The sequence below is a fragment of the Mus caroli genome, unplaced genomic scaffold (assembly GCF_978045245.1).
Source record: "Mus caroli unplaced genomic scaffold, Mus_caroli_1 scaffold_12, whole genome shotgun sequence".
NCBI classification, from domain to species: domain Eukaryota; kingdom Metazoa; phylum Chordata; class Mammalia; order Rodentia; family Muridae; genus Mus; species Mus caroli.
This window is the reverse complement of record NW_028227267.1, coordinates 40,406,566-40,427,545: the sequence shown is the minus strand read 5'-3', so window position 1 is coordinate 40,427,545 and position 20,980 is coordinate 40,406,566. Positions and strand designations below refer to the sequence as shown.

Below are 20,980 nucleotides of genomic sequence, written 5' to 3'. Positions count from 1 at the left end.
TGAACCCCGAAGGGCAGTCCTCTGCTGTATATGTGTTGGGGGCCTCATATCAGCTGGTGTATGCTGCCTGGTTGGTAGTCGAGTATCTGAGAGATCTCTGGGGTCCAGGTTAATTGAGACTGCTGGTCCTCCTACAGGGTCACCGTCCTCTTCAGCTTCTTCCAGCTTTTCCCTAATTCGACTACAGGGGTCAGCAGCTTCTGTCCACTGGTTGGGTGCAAATATCTGCATCTGACTCTTTCAGCTGCTTGTTGGGTCTTTCAGAGGTCAGTCACGATAGATTCCTTTTTGTGAGCGTTCCATAGCTTCAGTAATAGTAATAGCTTCAGGCCATGGGACCTCCCCTTGAGCTGGATCCCACTTTGAGCCTGTTGCTGGACCTTCTTTTCCTCAGGTCCTTGTCTGGTCCTGTTGTACCTTAATACTTCACTCTACCACAAGGAATGAATTAGATATCCATTCTTTTCTTAAATCATCTACAGAATGCTAACAGCTTACACACTTCAGAATAGACATTCTAAACAAAAAATCAACTACCCACGATCAAGGTATTATGTTCACCTTAATTTCATGTATGAGTTCACTCATGCACATATCATAAATCTGTAAATCTTTAAATAAATATCCTTTGTATAGTAGATGAAGTACATTCTCATGCACAGTTTGGAGATCCAAACATCCTGGAAACACATTTTGAAGTACTAAAAAAAGATAAAAAAAAACCCCAAAAAACCAAAAACCAAAAAACTTTGCTTCAATCTCAAGCATTATATTAGAGTATTTATCCTAAAGTAATGAAGTCTCAGAAAATTAGGACCTAAGGGAAAAATCATATGTTACAATGAACAAATCCATTTCTTTACATAATTTTCCTCATTTAAAAATTATTTTATTATATTATTTTAATAAATCCAGAAGTCTAGATTAAAAAAAAACGCTAATCCTGACAGCTATTCCACATAACAATAAAAATTGGCCAATTTTGTGCACTTAGTAGAATGAAGGTAAAGTCTAAAATTAGTTGCCTTGGTCAGTCACTATGGCAGCTTCACTGGGTGCTTGGAGCTGCTCTCTAGCAATATGGGACGCACAGAACACAAGGCTGGAGGGAACTTCTCTCTCCTTCATTCTTCTCTCTAAGCCTCAAGACCCAGATTTCCCTGCATCATAGGAATCTAATCGTGAGCACACTGAGAAGTGAAGAGCCCAAGGAAAAGAGGCTTTCTCATAGCAACTCTTGCTCAGACACCAGTGAGTCAGTCAAATAGAGTTTTAAAAAATGCTGATTCTGATATGTTCACATGTTCATCTAAATTAGAGCACATCTTGAGATTAAAATTTCTCATGGTGTGTGTCCCCTTAGATAAGCATGAATCAAATCCATCCTTTTGTTCTCCAGCAGACTCAGAATGTGGGTATTCATATATTAGTAATAGTCAATACATGGTGCTACGCATGGCACTTGCCACAAACATAATGATCTAAGGACTTCACCTTAATGGACTTAATTACTCTTTATATAGCATAGGTTGGTTCAACCATTATATCCATGTGAAAATATGAGCACTGGAGCAACAGTGGTTAACTGATTTGTTCAAGATCACATACCTTGCCTTGTGCAGAGCTAGAATGTAAGCCCAGAGACTGCCTGACTCAGAGCCTGAGCTCTTCATCCTGAACTGCACAGACTTCCCACATGAGCTATTTGCCTTCTAAGATTAATGTGTAATCTTGCTTAGCTCAGCTCCCAAATTGGACCCTGAGGCAAAAGAACTAAGGTGGCATAAGATGCAGTAACTGGGGCCTTGGGTAAATTTGGGGAAAGACTTTAGGGACCCAAGGTGACAAGACAAAAGCCAGGTAAATCACTCAGTTAGGAAAGCACACAGAAAGGCTAGGTGAGTGGGAGGATGTGCATAGATGTCAAGAGAACAGAACCCAAGGGTTGAGGATGGCATTACACATTTAAAATCCCGGCACTCATGAAGCTGGAGAGGTAGGAACAACATGAGTTCAAGGCTAGCCTGGGTTACATAATGAGCTCAAGTCTAGGTTGGGCTATTATGTGGGACTCTGTCTCAAAATAAAACAAAAAGAAAACAAAAACAAGGGGAGAGGACGTTGGGGGACATGCTTAGGAATGAAGCAGAATTAGGTAGACCCTGGAACCAGTCCCTAGGCAGAAGAGGAAAACTGTCACAGCCCAGAGTATGATGAGGAGAAAGACAGTCAAGCTACCAATTTAACTGCCAGAGCATACCGCAGAAGGGAACTGATATATGCTATTCCAGAGTATACCTCCCAAGAGATGTGGCAGTGACATTAGATTCGCTCTAAGAGTTATAACAAAAAGAACTCAAGCTTCCGTTCTCAAAGACAATCACATCTTTGATGTTGTCACCTGCTGAGTATCTATGTGAATTTTCCTAACTTACACTTTCTTCCTTCCTGAAAACATCATCAAGGAGAGGTGGTGGACTTAATCACAGATGAAGCAGCATTACAGAATTGTGCTCTTTCATGAGTGGCGTGGTTTCCAAGGAGGTGACTGGAACGCAGTTTCCAGGAGGATGTCTAAAAGGAAAGCAGGCTCTGTGTGGTGATGATGGTCACCCTGATGTACTGACCAATAGTTGCTCCCTGTCCTTCATGTGACTCAGGGTTCACCTTGAAAGCCAGCACTTTATGCCTATCTGCTTCGGGGGAGAATTTAGCACTTTTTCTAATAGCAGGGCACAGTATTCGAAGGGAACGACAATTCCAAAATAACACAAGGAAAATAAGTAGAACAGAAAGAAAGAAAAGCATGCATACAGAGAATTCGAGAAGCCATGCAAGAGGTGAAGTTTGTGTGGCATGTGACATATAAGATGGAGAAGGAAAAGCGGGAAAAATCATGCAAGAAATGACAACATTGAGCAAGAAGAAAGAAATCACTGGAATACAGCTTGAAAATGTTTTAACCTTTTATTAACCCTTTGGTTTTTATACATAAGAATATCAACCCACTGGACTTCTTGATCAACCGAGCAGAAAATGTCAGTGGTAAGAGATTAAAAGCAAAAAACAAAAAGGAAAAACTTAACCAAAAAGAAAAAATTGGCCACAGAGAATTGACAGTCTTCATTGTTATAAGAAATACTAGGTTCTGAACTATGAACAATGCCATAATCATACATACAGAATTTCACAGTTTTACAAAAATCGTGTCTTATCTCTGTCTTTATATTATACAAATATATAATATATAATATAATATATAGACACATATATTATATTATATTATATTATACAAAAGGGTTCATATTCTAGATTTCCAAGTGGAAGCAAGGAGGTAGACCTAAAAGAATCAGATGTTTGAACTCAGGAGTTATCTGCAGAGATATGATTTAATTCAATGATCGATTAAGCTTCTTTGGTGGTCAGTAAACTGCTGGAAAATGGATAGAGAGATGGATACAGTCCATGCCTTCAAAGTAATGTGTTCAAGGGAAAGTCCTATCATTGATAAGTCAGAGGAGCTATGTGGCCAGGATGTCAAAAGATTAATGAAAGAATTAGTTGAGGGTGACTTTTATCACTGCTCAAACTCAAGCAAAGAATTCACTGAATTCCCAGAATTTCAAAGCAATGACCTCGTGACTCAATGGTGCTGCACCTGCCTCATTAGCCATCCTTTGTAAGGTTACAGGCATCCCCCTGCAGCTCAGACAAAACCATACACTTCTTTTATTGAGTCTCTACCATTAGATGTGGATCCCTAATCTATTTCATTCTCTGTGATCAATGCTCCTGTGGCTTATGACGTGAATGATCTCTCCAGAAGCATCGTTTTTTTATAACATTGTCTCTAGTCTAGGTTCTCACATAGAGCGAATCAAAGCAGTAGTGTCAAACCTGAATTTCTCTGTAACTTCTCTTCAGTTCACAGCTCAGCTTCGTGGCCCGACAGTCACCTTCACACTGCAGGTTTGAAGTGGAGCACTTTCCAAATGGGTTTCATCTGTGCACTGATCCTTCATCAGGCAAGGCAAACACTGTTAAAACTGCATCCTATGGAGCTCTGCATGTACCTAATCCTATGAATCTCCATAAACAACCTGGGACTGATGAACAACCCAATCCTGAGGTCTTTGATGGCTTTAATAGAACTTTTGGTTTCATTACTCTCAATTGCTCTCATTGCTTAGCTTTAGTAAGCTCCAGGAGAACCATATGCCTCAAAGCCTTGGCCCTGTCTTTACTCAAACTCTTCCCTCCTTCCTCTTTCCTCATTGTTATCTGGTCATGGCCAGCAGTAAATACATGAGAGAGACAGGGGGGTGGAAGAGGGAGAAAGGTGGAGGAGACTGCATTCTTCCAGAGAAACACTGATCAAGGAGCAACTGGGAATTAGTACTGATGTGCAGACCTAAACATAAGCCAAGGCACAGGGACCGGCTGTTCAGCTGTTTAATCAACGGAAGAGAAGGTAAACTGCTGACATGGTCCTGCTTTGCAATGGGTTTTGCCTTGTTCTTGATTTTGTTTTGTTGTCCTTCTTACAATTTATGTTGGGGGAGGCTGGTAAGATGGATCAGCAGTTAACATTGCCGGCTCTTGCAGAGGGCCCAGAGTTGGTTCCCAGCATGCCAGCCTGGCTTTGAAATCATACTGATAGGGACAGTGGGAAGTTAGCTACTTAGAAGGTTATACTGACAGAGGTTCTTGACTATATGCATCTCTGCCATATAATATCTGCACACATAGACTGGTCCACATATCAGTAGCCCTCGAGGGTTTGATGCAACTTAAAAATCTAAATATGAATTTTAATCAAATGCCCATATGACAGGCCTTGGAAAGTATGGTTACACACTTTCTGGTGCTCAGTCACTACCCACCAGTAAAACTCTTGATGGGAGCTGACTTGAAAACAGAGGCTCAGATTTTTATGGAATAAATGCTTAACATAGTGTTTTTTCAAGTGAGTCTCTGAGGGATTTGTTTTAGGATTTAATGTCTAAAATAAGATCCCAATGCTCAGCAAACTGCATGGCCCTGCATTTTAATACTGTGTTAAGTACTGAGCCCCCTTGCTCGAAAGGCTAGAGGATTTTAAAAGATAGTGCTATCCAGGTGAGGATATTTTCTCTTAAATTTGAATACATATTAAGCTGACCTTGAAGGATGCAAACTTTTATCCCAAATTTAACTTGGTGATAGAAAAACTTGTAGAAGGCCTGCCACCAGAGGCAACTCAGATGGGACTGCTCCCAAGTGAAGAGCTGCTGAGTCACAGGATTGTAAAATGTAAGAATAGAAAAGACCTTGGGTGCTATCCTCTCAGTTCTGGTCCATCCACAGTTAAAGGCACTTTGCAGTACTTTTGAAGCATCTTTGTCCAAGGAGCCTCAATTGATGAGCATTTATTAACCAATCAGCCTGCCAATCCCTAAAAGCCCTTTGGCCTTGGGATACCTGCAGACTGTTATAATAGGCTTGTCTCTTCAGTAGGCTCATTGTTTGATGAAGTGAAGGAATCGCTCACAGCAAATAAAACCCCTGCATCTATGTCCCATGAGAAGTATTGTGAAGAAATACTGAGACAGAGAACCTGAGATGATTGGTCAGGGTGCACTTGCAGTTTTCTAGGAAGAGACAGAGACCAACCATCATCCCATGGCTTCTTCCACATGAACAAAGCTGAGATGGGCTGTTTTACTTTGGACAATATCATAATGTAAATCTCTGGTTCAACTAGAGTCAGAACCCACACTCCTAAGTCACTCCTTCTAGAGTGCCATAACCCCCCTCATCCATGTGGGGTTCTCTAGTCTGGATTCCAAGGAAAGGGTGATCTTTCATTCATTCTCACCTATCCTCCCCTTGCCCTATAGCAACAGACCATATGTCTTGTCACACAATGCCCAGTTGTACAAGTGTCCTTGTCATTTCCTCTTAGATGTGGTCCTGAGACAAACTTATTGGCAGTGAACTGTAATTGCAGGGCCCAGTCATTGTGGAAGTGGTCATGCTTCCATCACACTCTCCCTTTCTCATGGATGACAGCTCAGATGCCAAGGGCACCCTAGTAAATAGCCAAACAAAACATAAGAAGGAACCTAAATCCTGAATGACCAGTGAATCAAAGCCCTCTACTTCTCTGGGCCCTACCTTGGGCCTTTATACTACGAGGATCCCAAATCAATATAGTATGCATTCAATACAGTACAAGCTAAGAGAGGCTAAGTATTATTTGAGAGTTAGGGCAAGAGGCAGATGCTGCTCAGTGTTGGAAGGATCACTCTCCATTAAATCTTTGAGCAAACTCAGTGTTTCCTACATGAGAGGAAATAGAAGCAAATAGTTCACTGGGCACATCAGATACAGACAATTTATTAAGCAATTTACATTCACATTATATTACATAGTCCTCACAACTCTAGATTGCTGCCTTTCATTTACCTACAAGAAACGCAAGGCCTAGAGGGATGAATTAATCAAGTCATATAATCAATTAATTTTGAGTGGAATTATCTGCATTTATCTGCTTATTAGGCACACTTTCGTAGAGAAGGAGAAACAGGGAGAGGGAGAGGGAGACGGAGAGACGAGAGACAAGAGACAGAGACAAGAACTGTGTGTGTGTGTGTGTGTGTGTGTGTGTGTGTGTGTGTGTGTTGAGGGATCAAATTAATGAAGGAAATGTGATAGCCTAGGTGTTGTGACTAGAACACTGGCCCATGAGACAAAAGACCTGGAAGTTTCACAGGTTATAACACTTGCACGGTACTAGGCTTCTCAAAGCATATGTGGCCTCTGAAGTCAACAACAATTATGGGCAGGAGAGATGGCTCAGTGGGTAATGAGAATTGCTTTGCAACCATGAGGACTAGAGGCAATGCACTCCTATCATTCCAGTCTGGGTAGAGGGGCAGAAACAGAAGAATCACTAGGGTTTGCTGGCCACCAAGCTTGGTCCAGGCACAGTGAAAGATTCTGTCTCAAAGACCTAAGGCAAAATATAATAGAATAGTCACATGCATATTCCACACATATATACACAAACATATACAAGACACAGTTCTAATAGCTTACAGCATGCATACAAAGAGACAGCTGACATTTGCTCACTGCACCTACACAGCCACTTTTACTCTCAAAACAACCATAAGGGATACAGTATTAAGGAATTAAGGATTTCTCTGGCAAGGGACAATTTAGCACAATGGTCAAAGATATCAGCTAAAACAATGTCAGTGCACCCCAAACTCAAAGGCATGAAGCCCCAGTATGTCACAGGCTAATTACCCTTGATTCTGCAGAGATATAGTTCTTCATTTTCCTCCAGCAAAGGATGACAGGATGAAAAGGTAGGAAAATCCATTCCTTTTCACCACTGTATTTCATGACTTACTATTAAAACAGTAGGGAAACAAGGGCTTCACCCATAGACTACGGGAAGAAAAAAGGAAACCTTGCCTTAGGACAGCACCTAAGAACACATGAAAGGCATTCAGAGAAGCAGAGGACCTCTTTAAACACTGAGCAATGTTCCAAACAAAAGGCAGGAAGTGTACAGTTTGAAGTCAAACAGAGTCAATTTTATAGACACGGAAAAAGGGGCAGATTGATGTAAGAGATAATCAGAGGAGAAGCATGCTAGCATAAGTCAAGGCTGAGCAGCTCAGGGACAGAAGAGGGCTGCATAAAATATTTAAAGGGCCTTTCTGATGTTCTGTGTATCCCAGGGCACTTATAAATCCAGGAGGTCATACTCTCAATGGACCTGCTGTGGGCTGGGTGCTGACCCACTTTGACAAATATGTTGTTCAACCCAAGGCAGAAATTTGGCCTGTGCAAAGGACCCCTGGTGAGGATGCTAAATCTCTGATTTTGAAGTCACCATGTATGACCAGCCATTTAAATTAAGCAAGCAGTCCTGTGGTCTAGGGAATAGAGAGCCAAAATGTATTCTCTGTAGCAGCCTACGTATACTATTGGAAATAGCTCAACCAAAGCTTAGCATCAATCATCTCAAAAGTACCCTAAAATACCAATTCTCACTGCATCACTCAGCAAAAGTATGCCACTGAAAACTCTCTGAAGCAGTAACTCTCTCTGTGCAAGGCATTTATGGAGAATTAATGAACAGCTGTAGTCTATGGACTCTGAGCAGAACTAGAAATATTAATGCATGGCAAAGTTTTATACTCTGGCTTTTTTTTCCAAAGGTAGTGATCCTTTGATGTGCATAGAACACAAAGCCCTTCGCTCCCTGGGTTGTCTAGCCGACTCTCCCATGACTGCACCTCCAGCTTTAAAGCGATTGGAAAGTACATAACAGGATCTGTCAGAAAGGATGTTTAAGTTTTAGGTCATGCTGTGAGCCTACAGAACACAAAGTGAGATTCAGAGACTAAAACATAAAGCCACCTACACCCTGGGAAAGGGTGAGCTATCCTTACTATCTTCACATGGAGTGGACTGGAGCATAGTCTATTTTAATCAGTATTGGATGTATTTTTGAATCTTACTAGCATGCTCATGATTTAATCTTTCTAACCACGTTAGTTGAGCTGTAGAGTACTCAGTTTTTCATTTGTCTGTTTACATGAAAAAGGCACTAACTCATCTCTGTAGAATAAAGAAGGCAGTACAGTCTACAACAGTGACTCAGCTTTGCTGCTGTTGCCTCATGACCCTGTCATAATGGAAAATACCTTGTTCTTGCCTTAGATCCTTAAATGCGACAGCCCTAGTCCACCTCCTTCTTGGGACAATTGTCACTAAATGAAGCCAAGGATGAACCTTTGATGTTTCCCATTGCTCCGTTTATTATAACATTAGAACCAGTCAATTAGGGTTTTATTGCTTTTTGTTTATGTGTGAGAATCAAAGTGATGACCTAGAACATACGAGGTAAACACTCTTCTACTAAATTAAACCCTCATCCTGGAGCCAACCACTTCTGAAAACGAGTGGTTGCCTGGTATCATTCCTATGTCTAGTTACCCTGCCCTCCCTTCCAATGGCAGAACCTACTCAGTTGCTGTCCTCTGTGGAGGATGTATCTGAGAGCTGTGATAGAAGGCAAAACGATGGAGAGCTGTGAACAGAGATTGGAGAGCATCAGCCATGACTAAAGCTCAATCTGGCAAGGCTTTTTTTTTTTTTTAGCTTCCTAGGAACTGGCCCCAACCTCAAAACCTGCTCTGGGCAGCTGGGCTTCTGCTTCATAATGCACTTCAGGTCGCTGACTCCCTGTGACATTGTGAAATACACCAAGTGCACCGATTAAATGATAGTCTTTGCCTGGGAATAGGTCATGATTCAAATCCAACTTCAGGTGAGCCCTTTGCTTAATTGAGCCTCTTTACCCCTCAAAAAGTCAGCTTATTCCTATTTTACCAACCAATTGTTTAAAACAATCTGAGGCTCAAAAAGGTTAATTTATTCAAAATTACTCACTTGATAAAGCTAAGAACTGTTAAAATTCTATATTTGGGCAACCCACTAGCTACAAAGCATTCCAAGAGATCTTTACTAAAAGAACAGCCAGGGCCAGAGAGGATAACAAGCCTGCAACAGAACACAGGGAACAAAGTGGCCATCATGGTCCAGGGATTGCAGCCAGGAGATAAAAGAACTATGTGAGGCAATATTACAATGAAAATGAGCTGATGTAAGCCATGTTCCAGGCACTATGAGTGTGTTAGCCTTGCTAACTTCTAAAGATGGATCCATGGTATTAATAAACACAAACTAAGGTACTCGAATTTTAAATAATTCATCTGAGTTCCTTCAACTAGGAAGGACTTGATCTCAGCAATAAGGATCTGGAGCCCATCCTTCCTCAGAGATCCTGAAGACCCCAGCAAGAGCAGTTTTAGTGGAGTGATGTAATCTAGCCAATTTACAGACTGTGTGGGAGAAAGGGAGAGAGAGCAGAGGCTCAAAGTGGGTGCATTGCTCCCCCAGGTTGTCAGAGCAAAGCACTGCAAGGTGAGAGATAGGAAACCATGGAAATTTATTTTTGCAAATCAGGAGACACCCATTTCCATATCAAGGCGCTGTCAGTGCCTCTCACCACCCAGAGCCTTCAAGGAAGGATCGCTGTGGCTCGTCCCATGTTCTGGAACCACCAGGCAAACCTGGACTTCTGGTAAAAAACACCTAGACAACCTCAGTCTTCACAGGCCTCTTTGTCCAAATGTCCCTTGGTTTGTACAGACACTAGCCACACTAGATGAAGAGCTTTCCTATGATTTTTCTTAATTGAAAAAAAAATCTACAAACACTCTAGTTAAAATAAGTTCAAATAATCAAAAAACTGATACTTGGGAGTTGAATATACTTTCTAGGGTGAGGGGGGCATAATTTAAGCCATCATAGGCAGAATGGGTTCTAGGGGGAGGGTATTTTAAAGATGAAGATGGGAGAGACAATTTATATCTCTCTTAAAATAACATTTCATTAAGGATCAGTAGATAGGTCACAGTTCTTTCTAAGTAAGCAGAACATTTGATTATCTCCATCCCAAGCAAAGCTTGCCAGGCCAAGCATAAAATTTTAGTATTCTGTTTTGATTCAATGAGTTGGAGAAGGACACAGCCTCATTGCTTTAGCCAAGAACATTGTGGTACTAACATCCATCACAGCTCTCCCACTCATGTCTGCTTTAGTCAATAAAGAGACAAAATCAATGCCCATGTCAAGCTGCACAGTTAACTCTCAATCCCAAAGCCTGGCAGAGGCAAGCAGTTGTGCAAACAAATAGAAGTGAGCAACAGAAACTTTCTACAAGCTGCAATCGACTTGGTGTTTGGTTGATGGATAATTTTCTTGAGCAGATTAAATAACTTCTTCGATACCAAGGAGACAAAGTGGTGGAAACAAGAATCTTGAAAGTAGTAGCCAGGCCGGCAAGAGTAAGTCAAGAATTACCCATGCTTACTTAGTAACACGAGTTATAAATGGGGCAGCCATCCCAGATATTGGCATTGAAATTTTGCCTTAAACAGTTCAGCAAATATTGGCTATCATGTAATGAAATTGTCGTGATAATTATTCATTCATTTGTTTCTCCTGAAATGCTCCTTTAATTGTTACCTAGCCCTCACAGATTGGTTAGTATAGCATCACAAACATAAACATTTAGCTAGACTCTAAGTGGAAACACCTGCAGGCATGAGCAGGCAATAGTTACTAATGTGTGTCTAATGTGCTAAGACACAAGTGTCACCATAAACATTCTCAAAGACTTCATTCACTACAGAATTCAACACAGAATCATATTTGGTTGAAGGGGAAGACAAAATTTTCAAAGACCAAGAACTAAGAATCCCCTTAAAATAAACACAACTCCTTCTATACATCAAGAGTGCTCTATTTCAATAAACAAGTTTATGACTGTCATTTATGTCAAGTATATTGACATTATGAAAAACTTTTTAAAAAATCTTCTTTAGTGGGAATTAAATAGTCATAAGAGACAGATGGACAGAGGGAACTGGGTGGGAGTGGAGAAGAGAAGAGGATGGGGATGTGGTCAGGATCAGGTGTTGGGAGAGTCAGGGGGGATGGCCATATGGCCATGAGAATGAATAGAAATCTGCAACTGACTTGGGGGGAAGTAGGAGGCATCTCCAGGAAAGGACAGAGAACTAGAATAAGGGAGGTCCCAAAGAATCAATGGGGATATTTTTAGCTGTGACTCACAGCATTGGGGATATAAAAATTGAAGAGGCCACCTTCTGTAGCCAGGAAGAAACCCCAATGGAATGATAGAGACACCAACCCACTCACAAAACTTTTGACCCCAAATTATCCTGTCTAAAAGAAACTCAGGGACAGGAGATGGAGCAGAGACTGAGGGAATGGCCAATCAATATCCAGCCCAACTTCAGACTTATCCCATGGTTAAGCACCAATCCCTGACACAACTCTGTTATTCTTGCAGACAGGACTAGCAAGGATGGCCTCTGCTCCACCTAGTAGCTGACTCAGATAGATGGAGACACCCACACAGTGTATGGAGCTTGGGGACTCTTATGGAAGATAAGAGGGAAAGCTTGTGGGCCCCCAAGGGAATAGGAACACTAGAAGAAGACCGATAGAGTAAATTAACTTGAACCCTACAGGCTCTCAGAGACTGAATCACCAAACCAAAGAACATTCATAGCTGGACCTAGGCCTTCCCAAACATATGAAGCAGATGTGCAGCTTGGCCTCCATGTGGGTCCCAAACAACTAGAGAGGGGACTACCCCAAAAGCTGTTGCCTGTCTATGGGATATGTTCCTCTAGCTGGGATGCCTTGTCTGCCTCAGCTGGAGAGGATGTGCCCAGCCTCGCAGAGACTTGATGTGTCAGGGTGGGAGGATACTATCCAGGGGCTGGGGGGGGGGCACCTACTCAGTGGGGAAGAGGAGAGATGGGGAAGGATTGTGGATGGGGTGACCAGGAGGGAGGCAGTGAGTGGAATGTAAAATTATTAAATAAATAAATTAACAAAATAAATTAATACAGTTGCAGTTCATTATTATGAGGCTATTGAAATCCAAATGTGACATTTTTTTTTACCTGTATTCTTTTTTTGTTTTGTTTTTGTTTGTCTATATACCCAAAGACCTGTAGACCCATAATCACAAATGGTGTAATTTTGGTCTTATCTGCTAGCTTCTTTATGGTTTCTTATTCAAATCTCAAATAAATAATGTTATTTTTTCTCTTAAAAAAAGGAAAAACTCCTTCTTTATAATTCCCACTAGAGTATATAAAGCATTCGAGAACTTACAAGAACTCAAGAATTTATCAAACTTTGTTTTAAAAGTTTGCCTATTATGTTATGTGATATTGTGCTGTGCCAGGTGTTAATGTCATTTTTTCTTTTTTGGTAATATTTAAGAGTAATTCAGAACAAGACCAGACAAATCAACTGTTGATCAAGTAAAGTAGTATTGTTTCATATTTAACAAAAAAGAAAAATAAAAGCCCAAGGCACTTTTTGTTAGCCAGAGTACTATTTGCTGTTGCAATTGAGTGAAGTAGTGGTGGGATATTCATGCCAGGGTCCAATGATGGATGTCAACTCTGAAGGAGCACAGCTATGCCCAATCTTCTGTAAGCAGGCACAGCTGAACCTTGGTGGTGGCAGCTATTATGTTCAGAGGACAGGGCAGCACGGAGTCAGACCTAATGAAGGTAGCACCCCATGTACAACCATGTACCAGTTATGGGATATTCTGCCTTAACTTCAGGTGGCCTTGAGGTTTTAAGGGCTAGAATGAGTATGTAGTTCTGCCTCTGAATGCCAGTCGAGAAAGCCGATTCTCTTCTAAATATTGACCACCAGGAACAAACTTAACTGAGAAGAGGGTAATGCACAGAGCAGATAGCATTTGTAGCTGCTGTAGCTGAGGAGAATAAAGTGAAAGCCTAATTAACATGTGGTTTCCAGAGATGAAATGCCTTGGAAATAGAGGTGATGGCAGCAAAGCATCATGGATAATAAATGCCATCAAATTCCACACTTAAAATTGTTAGTGGATAATTTCATGTGAATTTTATTTATGTGAATATAATGTATTTTTTCCTCAATTTTAAAAAAGGTATAATGTAAGAGAGAAAGTATTCTAGCTAGGCATGGCAGTATATACCCACAACCTCAGCACTTGGGAAGTGGAGGCAAGACTATCAAGAGTTCAAGGCCAGCCTTGTCTACTCAGTGAATTCAAGTCTAGCCTAGGCTATGTGAGAGTCAGTCTCATAAAGTATGGACAGGGGTAGGTGGGAGGCTTCAAAAAGTTCAAGAAATGTTTTAAACCAGAAGGGAATCTTAGAAGAGGACCAATATGGTCACCTCTCCATAAGAAAATTGAAAAAGAACTTACTACATCCTAAGTTAAAATCATGCATTCTATGTAAATCTATAATTTACTGATTATAAAATTTAACATTAATATTAAAGTTATATATGCTACAAATGCATGCACAATTTTCAAACCATCTAAATGCAAAATAATTTGTATTCAAAGGCTTGCCAACAATATAGCTAAGTGAATGAAGATGCTTGCTGCCAAGCCTGAAACCTTAGTTGGATCCCTGTAACCCACATGGTAGAAAGAGAGAACAGAGAACAAAGTCCAGTAAGTTGTCCTCTGACTTCTACACATGCTCAGTAGGACTCATGAGTACACACACACACACACACACACACACACACACAGACACACACAGACACACACAAACAGCCACACAGACACACACAGACATACAGACACACACACACAGACACACACACAGACACACAGATACACACAGAGACACACACACAGACACACACAGACACACACACACAGACACACACACACACAGACACACATACCCCACAAATAAAAAAATCAAAGGAAAATACCATCACAAAAAACTCAGACACTTCTGAACTGAGGCAAGGTGGTGGGGTGTCATCTTAGCCTCTGAACTTTCCCTGTCAAAATGGAGGTTTTCAAGCCTTAATCCTCAGTGTTAATTACCACAGGTAAGCACAATGCAACAGGCAAGCACTTTACTCTGTAACTATATAATAATCTGAAAATTAAAAAACAAACAAACTTTTAGTTCTTTTTATTTTCAAGTCCCAGAAAATGACTGTCTTCAAACTGATTATAAACATTGATTTCACACCTGTGGACATGATGGGGTGGAATTTCCTTTATTGCCCTCCCAGCAGAAGAACTCTGGTGCTAAGGAAAAGCTCTTGCAGTATGGGGTGACTTATGTTTCCACTATTAACTCTACATACAGTTTACATGAAACTTGCTGGCAACAGACACGGTCTCCACCTGAAGCATGTTGTAGTCCTGAAACTAACATTTTCTTTCTTTCTTTCTTTCTTTCTTTCTTTCTTTCTTTCTTTCTTTCTTTCTTTCTTTCTTTCTTTCTTTCTTTCTTTCTTTCTTTCTTTCTCTCCTTTCTTTCTTTCTTTCTTTCTTTCTCTCCTTTCTTTTGCTTTTTTAGGATTCAGCATTACCATGCCTGTTATGAATAGACAGAATTGCATTTGACTTACTCTCAAACTAAGATGTTGTGCAAGTCTCAATGAAGTCTGAATGACACTTGTTTCCTTTGAGAGTGTCTAATGATTTGCTACTAATGACACAGAGTAGATTCAGAGAAAAAGGAGAAGAGAAGGTTGTACATTGTTTCTCAGTCACAAAGAAAGTGTGGTATAAAAAATATAGTTTATATTCAAAATCAAATTGTTGATTCTTCCATCATAAGAAGAATCTAGTTCGAAGTTGTCATAAGTGATCCAAAAGAGATCATAAGAATGATCCTGTCCATTACTTCAATATCTACACAAAGAAATCAAGGCAAAAGATAAGCATGCCAATTGCAACACATTTCTTCTTTCTCCCAGTTGCTGAAATTTGCACTGAAGTGTGAAATATTGCAATAATTATGTCCATCCATGTATGCATGCAGCATATATGTATCCATTTGTTCCAGCATATATGTATCCATTTGTTTCAGCATATATGTATCCATTTGTTCCTGCATATATGTATCCATCTGTTCCAGCATATATATGTGTGTATATATATATATACACACATACATACATTTGTTCCATACTCACAGCAACCACTTATTACATTGTGCAGATACTATGACAGGCCATAGAAAATATATATATGTAAAAGGCATGAATGCTCTTCTCTCAAGAAGCTCATAGTCTTTGGTCTGGAGAGATGACCCAACAGTCAAAATCACTAGCTGCTCTTCCTTTTTTTTTTTTTTAATATTTTTATTACATATTTTCCTCAATTACGTTTCCAATGCTATCCCAAAAGTCCCCCATAGCGCCCCCCCACTTCCCTATCCACCCATTCCCATTCTTTTGGCCCTGGCATTCCCCTATATTGGGGCATATAAAGTTTGCAAGTCCAATGGGCCTCTCTTTCCATTGATGGCTGACTAGGCCATCTTTCGATACATATGCAGCTAGAGACAAGAGCTCCGGGGTTCTAGTTAGTACATCATGTTGTTCCAACAATAGGGTTGCAGATCCCTTTAGCTCCTTGGGTACTTTCTCTAGCTTCTCCATTGGGAGCCCTGTGATACATCCAATAGCTGACTGTGAACATCCACTCCTGTGTTTGCTAGGCCCCAGCATCGTCTCACAAGAGGCAGCTATATTTGGGTCCTTTCAGCAAAATCTTGCTAGTGTATGCAATGGTGTCAGCGTTTAGAAGTTGATTATGGGATGGATCCCTGGGTACGGCAGTCTCTAAATGGTCCATCCTTTCATCACCCCTACGAACTTTGTCTCTGTAACTCCTTCCCTGGGTGTTTTGTTCCCAATTCTGAGAAGGTGCACAGTGTCCACACTTTGGTCTTCATTCTTCTTGAGTTTCATGCGTTTAGCAAATTGTATCTTAAATCTTGGGTATCCTAAGTTTTGGGCTAATATCCACTTATCAGTGAATACATATTGTGTGAGTTCTTTTGTGATTGTGTTACTTCACTCAAGATGATGCCCTCCAGGTCCATCCATTTGGCTAGGAATTTCATAAATTCATTCTTTTTAATAGCTGAGTAGTACTCCATTGTGTAAATGTACCATAATTTCTGTATCCATTCCTCTGTTGAGGGACATCTGGGTTCTTTCCAGCTTCTGGCTATTATAAATAGGGCTGCTATGAACATAGTGGAACATGTGTCCTTTTTACCGGTTGGGACATCTTCTGGATATATGCCCAGGAGAGGTATTGCTGGATCCTCCGGTAGTACTATGTCCAATTTTCTGAGGAACCGCCAGACTGATTTCCAGAGTGGTTGTACAAGCTTGCAATCCCACCAACAATGGAGGAGTGTTCCTCTTTCTCCACATCCTCGCCAGCAACTGCTGTCACCTGAATTTTTGATCTTAGCCATTCTGACTGGTGTGAGGTGGAATCTCAGGGTTGTTTTGATTTGCATTTCCCTGATGATTAAGGATGTTGAACATTTTTTCAGGTGTTTCTCTGCCATTCGGTATTCCTCAGGCGAGAATTCTTTGTTCAGTTCTGAGCCCCATTTTTTAATGGGGTTATTTGACTTTCTGGAGTCCACCTTCTTGAGTTCTTTATATATATTGGATATTAGTCCCTTATCTGATTTAGGATAGGTGAAGATCCTTTCCCAATCTGTTGGTGGTTTTTTTGTCTTATTGATGGTGTCTTTAGCCTTGCAGAAGCTTTGTAGTTTCATGAGGTCCCACTTGTCAATTCTCGATCTTACAGCACAAGCCATTACTGTTCTATTCAGGAATTTTTCCCCTGTGCCCATATCTTCAAGGCTTTTCCCCACTTTCTCCTCTATAAGTTTCAGTGTCTCTGGTTTTATGTGAAGTTCCTTGATCCACTTAGACTTGACCTTAGTACAAGGAGATAGGAATGGATCGATTCGCATTCTTCTACATGTTAACAACCAGTTGTGCCAGCACCATTTGTTGAAAATGCTGTCTTTCTTCCACTGGATGTTTTTAGCTCCCTTGTCGAAGATCAAGTGACCGTAGGTGTGTGGGTTCATTTCTGGGTCTTCAATTCTATTCCATTGGTCTATTTGTCTGTCACTATACCAGTACCATGCAGTTTTTATCACAATTGCTCTGTAGTAGAGCTTTAGGTCCGGCATGGTGATTCCACCAGAGGTTCTTTTATCCTTGAGAAGAGTTTTTGCTATCCTAGGTTTTTTGTTATTCCAGATGAATTTGCAGATTGCACTTTCTAATTCGTTGAAGAATTGATTTGGAATTTTGATGGGGATTGCATTGAATCTGTAGATTGCTTTTGGCAAGATAGCCATTTTTACAATCTTGATCCTGCCAATCCATGAGCATGGGAGATCTTTCCATCTTCTGAGATCTTCTATAATTTCTTTCTTCAGAGACTTGAAGTTTTTATTATACAGATCTTTCACTTCCTTAGTTAGAGTCACGCCAAGATATTTTATATTATTTGTGACTATTGAGAAGGGTGTTGTTTCCCTAATTTCTTTCTCAGCCTGTTTATTCTTTGTGTAGAGAAAGGCCATTGATTTGTTTGAGTTAATTTTATATCCAGCTACTTCACCGAAGCTGTTTATTAGGCTTAGGAGTTCTCTGGTGGAATTTTTAGGGTCACTTATATATACTATCATATCATCTGCAAAAAGTGATATTTTGACTTCATCTTTTCCAATTTGTATCCCTTTGATCTCCTTTTGTTGTCGAATTGCTCTGGCTAGGACTTCAAGTACAATGTTGAATAGGTATGGAGAAAGTGGACAGCCTTGTCTAGTCCCTGATTTTAGAGGGATTGCTTCAAGCTTCTCACCATTTACTTTGATGTTGGCTACTGGTTTGCTGTAGATTGCTTTTATCATGTTTAGGTATGGGCCTTGAATTCCTGATCTTTCCAAGACTTTTATCATGAATGGGTGTTGGATCTTGTCAAATGCTTTTTCCGCATCTAACGAGATGACCATGTGGTTTTTGTCTTTGAGTTTGTTTATATACTGGATTACGTTGATGGATTTCCGTATATTGAACCATCCCTGCATCCCTGGGATGAAACCTACTTGGTCAGGATGGATGGTTGTTTTGATGTGTTCTTGGATTCGGTTAGCAAGAATTTTATTGAGGATTTTTGCATCAATATTCATAAGGGATATTGGTCTGAAGTTTTCTATCTTTGTTGGGTCTTTTTGTGGTTTAGGTATCAGAGTAATTGTGGCTTCATAGAATGAGTTGGGTAGAGTACCTTCTGTTTCTATTTTGTGGAATAGTTTGTGAAGAACTGGGATTAGATCTTCTTTGAAGGTCTGATAGAACTCTGCACTAAACCCATCTGGTCCTGGGCTTTTTTTGGTTGGGAGACTATTAATGACTGCTTCTATTTCTTTGGGGGATATAGGGCTGTTTAGATCATTAACCTGATCTTGATTCAACTTTTGTACCTGGTATCTGTCTAGGAACTTCTCCATTTCATCCAGGTTCTCCAGTTTTGTTGAGTATAGCCTTTGGTAGAAGGATCTGATGGTGTTTTGGATGTCTTCAGGATCTGTTGTTATGTCTCCTTTTTCATTTCTGATTTTGTTAATTAGGATGCTTTCCCTGTGCCCTCTAGTGAGTCTGGCTAAGGGTTAATCTATCTTGTTGATTTTCTCAAAGAACCAGCTCCTTGATTGGTTGATTCTTTGAATAGTTTTTCTTGTTTCCACTTGGTTGATTTCACCCCTGAGTTTGATTATTTCCTGCCGTCTACTCCTCTTGGGTGAATTTGCTTCCTTTTGTTCTAGTGCTTTTAGGTGTGTTGTCAAGCTGCTAATGTGTGCTCTTTCTAGTTTCCTTTTGGAGGCACTCAGAGCTATGAGTTTTCCTCTTAGAAATGCTTTCATTGTGTCCCATAAGTTTGGGTATGTTGTGGCTTCATTTTCATTGAACTCTAAAAAGTCCTTAATTTCTTTCTTTATTCCTTCCTTGACCAAGGTATCATTGAGAAGAGTGTTGTTCAGTTTCCACGTGAAGGTTGGCTTTCTATTATTTATTTTGTTATTGAAGATCAGCCTTAGTCCATGGTGATCTGATAGGATGCATGGGACAATTTCAATGTTTTTGTATCTGTTGAGTCCTGTTTTGTGCCCAATTACGTGGTCAATTTTGGAGAAGGTACCATGAGGTGCTGAGAAGAAGGTGTATCCTTTTGTTTTAGGGTAAAATGTTCTGTAGATATCTGCCAGATCCATTTGATCCATAACTTGTGTTAGTTTCACTGTGTCCCTGTTTAGTTTCTGTTTCCATGATCTGTCCATTGGTGAAAGTGGTGTGTTGAAGTCTCCCACTATTATTGTATGAGGTGCAATGTGTGCTTTGAGATTTACTAAAGTTTCTTTAATGAATGAGGGTGCCTTTGTATTTGGAGCATAGATATTCAGGATTGATAGTTCCTCTTGGAGGATTTTACCTTTGATGAGTATGAAGTGCCCCTCCCTGTCTTTTTTGATGACTTTGGGTTGGAAGTCAATCTTATCTGATATTAGAATGGCTACTCCAGCTTGTTTCTTCAGACCATTTGCTTGGAAAATTGTTTTCCAGCCTTTCATTCTGAGGTAGTGTCTATCTTTTTCTCTGAGATGAGTTTCTTGTAAGCAGCAAAATGTTGGGTCTTGTTTGTGTAGCCAGTTTGTTAGTCTATGTCTTTTTATCGGGGAGTTGAGTCCATTGATATTAAGAGATATTAAGGAAAAGTAATTGTTGTTTCCTGTTATTTTTGTTGTTAAAGTTGGCATTCTGTTCTTGTGGCTGTCTTCTTTTAGGTTTGTTGAGGGATTACCTTCTTGTTGTTTCTAGGGTGTGGTTCCTGTCCTTGTATTGGTTTTTTTCTGTTATTATCCTTTGAAGGGCTGGATTCGTGGAGAGATAATGTGTGAATTTGGCTTTGTCGTGGAATACTTTGGTTTCTCCATCTATGTTAATTGAGAGTTTGGCTGGGTATAGTAGCTTGGGCTGGAATTTGTGTTCTTTTAGTGTCTGTATAACATCTGTCCAGGATCTTCTAGCTTTCATAGTCTCTGGTGAAAAATCTGGTGTAATTCTGATAGGCTTGCCTTTATATGTTACTTGGCCTTTTTCTCTTACTGCTTTTAGTATTCTATCTTTATTTAGTGCATTTGTTGTTCTGATTATTATGTGTCGGGAGGTATTTCTTTTCTGGTCCAGCCTATTTGGAGTTCTGTAGGCTTCTTGTATGTTCATGGGCATCTCTTTCTTTAGATTTGGGAAGTTTTCTTCTATAATTTTGTTGAAGATGTTTGCTGGTCCTTTGAGTTGAAAATCTTCATTCTCATCCACTCCTATTATCCGTAGGTTTGGTCTTCTCATTGTGTCCTGTATTTCTTGGATGTTTTGAGTTAGGATCTTTTTGCATTTTCCATTTTCCTTGATTGTTGTGCCCATGTTCTCTATGGAATCT

General features: G+C 40.2%; 1 protein-coding gene across 2 annotated transcripts in view; it reads right to left on the bottom strand.

Annotated features, from left to right (window-relative positions):
• Positions 1–20,980, bottom strand: part of Armh4 (armadillo like helical domain containing 4) — a 109,470-nt gene that overhangs the window by 33,245 nt on the left and 55,245 nt on the right. The gene's annotated exons all lie outside the window — the stretch shown is intronic.